This window comes from Gekko japonicus, unplaced genomic scaffold (genome assembly GCF_001447785.1).
Source record: "Gekko japonicus isolate JY-2015 unplaced genomic scaffold, Gekko_japonicus_V1.1 scaffold47, whole genome shotgun sequence".
Classification (NCBI taxonomy): Eukaryota; Metazoa; Chordata; class Lepidosauria; order Squamata; family Gekkonidae; genus Gekko; species Gekko japonicus.
This window is the reverse complement of record NW_015165235.1, coordinates 865,619-871,222: the sequence shown is the minus strand read 5'-3', so window position 1 is coordinate 871,222 and position 5,604 is coordinate 865,619.

The window sequence follows — 5,604 nt, the reverse complement described above, 5'->3', positions numbered from 1 at the left end:
CAGTAGAGGAGTTCATCCATTGAATATGGATCCTCACATGAATATATGCCTCTTTCTTCAACAAGATGTTTTGGGGAGGTTGCATAAAAATATAAAAAATAGATAAACAATATGTTAAGTTACCATTTGTTAGGAGCCAGCCTGAAAGAAGTGGTCCATTGACCTTATGCCACAGCTGGTCCATCTGATGTAAACACAGGCAGGCTGGAAATGATATAGTGTTGTCACCAAGGCAGAACCTGGACTGTAACATCCCTGGAAACCTTGAAAAGGCCAGGAAAGGATGACTCAAGAAGTGAGGAGGGTCAGAAAGAGGAGGAAGAAGGGCAGCTAAGTCCAGCGACAACCAGAAAACAATTCCTTGTATAGGAACTAGAACAGACCCAACAGGCCAAAGAGTTTTGACTCTCTTTCCTTTGCTCCCCCAAAGGCTTGCAATTTGGAAGAAACCAGACTGTAAAGGGTCTAGAGCAGATTAGTTATCCAAGAAGACTTGGAGTTGGTTCGCTACAGCTCTCTCCATCACTTTGCCCAAAAAGAGTAGATTAGAGACTGGGCAATAATTGGCCACATCATTTTTCTGTAGGGATGGTTTTTCAAGTAGTGGCCTCCAGATATTTTTGGTGCCTGAGCTGAAAAATGCAAACAGCTGCCCCTCGCACCAGCAGTCCACCATGATATCCCTGTTCAGTTTCACTTACCTTGCACTGAAGAACTTCCCCATGCATTTCACCCATGGGTCAGATTTGTATGCCTATCATCCTTAATGGCACCCAAAAGCTATCACCACTCTAACCATAATGGTAAGGCTGTTTCTGAGAACTGCTGCTAGTGATTCAGCTATAGAATTCAGGAGTTAGCAAATGTATGCCAAATACAGTCCCTTCCAGATCTTGGAATTAATCTTTGGAATAAAACTTTATGGTTTGTTCTTTATTTGCAATCTATTTTGGATTCTCTCTTTAGTCAAAACTTGGAACACAGCTTACAAACTGTAGCAAATCTAATAATATCAATATCCTGATCATAAAATTGCTGTAATGATGCAAATTAGAACCGTGTAAGCCACTAAAGGTATTCCAGCTGTACCACAAGTTCTTGCCACCGATGGTAGATCTCTTGGGGAGCATCATACCCAATCCCTGATAATAGTTTTTGACATTAAGGCTTAACATAGGTCAAAATCACCTACCCTTGCTTTCTTTTTTGGAAGACAGGCTTAATAATTATTAACTGCAACCTGGGTTATCAGAAAACTAATATTAACTATTAACCTTGATCTTTTAAAGCAAATATTTATTAATTCATTCCTTTTTTAGATTTTGCTGTGACTGCACTTTTATTTGCTTGGAAATAAAATACGGGATGAAATCCGTCACTTAGCCATTTGATTAAGTGAAGACGAACCTGTATATGACAATGGAACAGCCTGGCAGTAATTTCATTTATTTACTTCATTTATAGTTTACCATTCCCACCGAGATGCAAGGTGAATCACAAAATTAAGAACAATGCAATAGGATCAAGAGGATTAAAAAACCCCAATGTAATAAGAACAACATACAAATAATGCAATGACATATAGAACAAATGATACAGTTAAAATTTGGATTACGAAAAAAGAGAGAATGCACTAGAAAAAATGGTATAATACGGCCCAATAAAGTAGGATTATGAAACTGAAGAACAATACAACAAAAACGGTGTCCTATACATGATGGTCAAAATAATTAAAACTGCCCAAGTGTTCACAGAGAGTAACTGCAATCCTATTCCCTTAATGAAAATGCCCTCCTGTATACAGGATCCTTCTTTACCCAGTATAACACCGTGGCTTGGTGTTTGATTTGTGTTACGTATAGACTGGAAATGTTCCAAATCTTGTATTCATCAGCCTCAAATCAGTACTGAGTCACCAGAGAAGACTGGAACAGTCTTTTGCCGCTGAATCCCAGTCTTTCCCAGTTGACCGGGAAGTGTAATAAAGTAAGTGCCAATGAGGAATAAGGGCTTCATAGATTTTTCGCACAGGCACTTAAGAGGTAAGAAGTCGTTGATAGAAGGGGGAGGAGATGATCAAATATGGATCCCAAAAGGTCAGTGTCAGATTAGCAGTGTGCTTTTCATGAACATGCAAGGGATACCATGAACTGTATATGAACTCCATATGCTGGCTGTTTTTTTGCCCCTCCCCATCTAGCTGTTGGCCAAGGTATTCTCCCCACCCTGGGTGCTAAACAAAACTGGAATGCCATGTATCTTTCAGGAAGCCGATTAAAAACAAAACAAAACAAAAACAGTTATTTGTGAGAAGACCTTTTGTTCCTCCTGTTTATGGTGAGAAAAGGTAAACTTGGGTTGCTTCCACACACTAGAGAGTCCTCCTCATTTCCAAGTGCAATATTCACACCCACAATGGCAATTCTAGTGTATTCTAGTGTTAGCTGTTTTTTCATACTAGGCAGGTACTACCATAACCCTCTTCCTCTGCTGTGTCTTTCCTCTGTCATGAATTCCTGCCCACCATCCTTCCCCTTTTTTAAAATTTTCAGGCACATGAGTGGAGCTGAAGAGGAATTGCACAATAATACAACCTTTTAAAAAAAAAACACCTTTCCACATATTTGGATAGCGCTGCTCAAGAATAATGCAAAATCTCAATCCTCCCACCACTTGTATTTGCTTGCCTGTTATAGCACACTCCCCCCTGCCCCAACACCCATGAACATGTTCCCCTCTCTTGCGTTCAGAGCTACATTTCAGTGCTGGGAAGGACACTGTGGGTTATTCCCCCACCCCCAAGTTCATTACAGCACTGGGAAACACGTGCAAAATTGTTACTTTGAATTGCAGTGATATTACAATATTACAGACATTAAAAAGAGGAAGGAGGGGGTGCCTATTCACTGATACTCAAGGGGTACCTTCTGTTTGGGAATTTTTTCCTTCACAACCCCCCTGCCTCTCTTTATTCTTAATGCTAAGATCCACACAATGTAACCTACGGCAATTGCACCTTTCCGCATTACTTTTAAAAAGGGGAAAGCATATTTAGAGAAGCCTAAATACATTTCTCTTGAAATTGTGACTTGTGAGTGAAAGCTGAGGCTTTTTTTAAGGGTTTTTTTTTTTAAGCTAATAGATAATTGGAGGAAAGTGGGAGGGGCTGTTCTTTTTCATTGAACCTGAAGGCGTACCTTCCATTCTGGTCACTTTGAAGAAGAGGAAGGGTTGGTTTTTATACCCTGCTTTTCTCTACCTTATGGAGTCTCAAGGAGGCTTACAGTTGCCTTCCCTTTCTCTCCCCATACATATATATATAGAGAGAGAGAGACAGACAGACAGAGACAGAGCGAGAGACAGAGCGAGAGACAGAGCGAGAGACAGAGCGAGAGACAGAGAGAGGTATCTTCTCCTCACAACAGGCACCTTATGAGGTAGGTGGAGCTGAGAGTTCTGAGAGAACTGTGACTGACTCAAGATCACCCAGCAGGCTTCATGTGAAGGAGTGGGGTATCAAACCTGATTATCTAGATTAGAATCTGCCACTCTTACCCACTATACCACACTGGCTCTCACTCTGAAGAGAAGCCCCCAGGTTTTTTTAAAAAAAGTGTTCCTTTTAGAGAGAAAAAACAGGCTCCCCATATTTGGGGCATGAATGCAGGACATATTATGTGGAAACAGAAGGAAAAAACCTGCATGTGTTCGGTGGCAGAAAAAAGGAAGATCATCCATGTGAAAGCAGCCTTGTTGATTTTATGCTTCTCTGCTGCTCATTAAGTTTTAAAGTGTTTTATGATATTCTTGTTTCTTTGTGCAAAGCGCTTCTGGGATTATGCTGGAAAGTGAGGTAAAAAACCTTAAAATACATAAACTCTGTTGGGGAAGGGTGGGATGCAAACAGTATAGATGGGAAGAATCTGTAACTCAGTGGCAGAGTGAAAAGTACTGGGTTTGAGGCATGGAGAACTCGGACTACAACATGCGTCCAGACACATTTATCGTACTTCACAACAAGACAAGGGAAAATGGCCTTGCAAGGCCAACTATATACACTCTCACCCAGCACACCTCTGTCCCCATTGGAGGGTTTGAATTTCCTGCCAAGGGTGCTATTGGTGAACTCTAGGTGGACTAGGATCCTAGGTCCCCTTTGTGTTTGGGGACGACGAAGAAGAAGAAGAAGAAGAAGAGATTGGATTTATACCCCGCCCTTCACTACCCAAGGAAGTCTCAGAGCGGCTTACAAACTCCTTTCCCTTCCCCTTCCCACAACAGACACCCTGTGAGGTAGGTGGGGCTGAGAGAACTCTGCCACAAACTGCTCTTTCAGGAACAGCTGTGCCAGAGCTTGTGACTGACCCAAGGTCACATCAGCAGGTGCAAGTGGAGGAGTGGGGAATAAAACCCGGTTCTCCCAGATTAGAGTCCGCACACTTAACCACTACACCAAACTGGCTCTCACTTTCTAGGCTCACTTTCTTACAAATGCTTATTGAGCTAGAATGATAGACAATGGGATTGTTAAACATCCCCTTTCTCCCCCCCCTTCGGTGTCAAATGCTGTCAGCAAGCTGCCAAAGGTTCTTTTCTATGTGTATCTGGACACCCTGAGGTCCCCCCCCCCTCCGTAGATGTGATTGGCTTGTCATGCGCACAGCTCCCCAGTAGCTGGGCATTCCTTTCAGAGTACGCTAGTCCTGCTATTTGTGTTTTTCATTCTTCCTAAAATGCATTTATTTTTGAAAATTGGTGGGGGGGGGGCGCCAGAAGGGATCCTCGCCTAGGGTGCAAAATAAGCTGGGGCCGGCCCTGATGACATCATAGGGAGGAGCTAGTGATATCACAGGCATGGTTACTATCTATGGAGGTGGACCCATGTGGGATTTAGGGATGGGCTCCCCAGAAATTTAGGGAGGCCTGGGAACCGCCCTAGCAATGTCCCTGGGCTGGGCTAACCCCAGGAACAGTTGCCTTCTTAGCACACTGCTTAGAAACTTAGAAAGCCCCACACATACCCCACACTGGAATAAGAACATAATATCAGGCCATACCAAATTGCAAGAAAGCCCCTACAACTGTATACAGAAATATTGAGCTTCCCTACCATTTGCCACAACTAGCCCACCACACAAGAAGAAGAAGAGATTGGATTTATACCCCGCCCTTCACTACCCAAGGGAGTCTCAGAGCGGCTTACAAACTCCTTTCCCTTCCCCTTCCCACAACAGACACCCTGTGAGGTAGGTGGGGCTGAGAGAATTCTGACAGAAACTGCTCTTTTTCAAGAACGGCTGTGCCAGAGCTTGTGACTGACCCAAAGTCACATCAGCAGGTGCAAGTGGAGGAGTGGGGAACCAAACCCGGTTCTCCCAGATTAGAGTCCGCACACTTAACCACTGCACCAAACCACGACACAACCAGGATCAAGACTCCTAAGTGGACCAACAGACAGGCATACACTTGTTTGAGAAACTGAGTATTACACTACAACACCTCTGGAACATTACAAATCAGTAGAGGCAGCACTCTGCACAGTGGTCAGAGTTGCAGATTGATGTGGGGAGACCCAGGTTTGTATTCTCACTCTGCTGGCTGAGT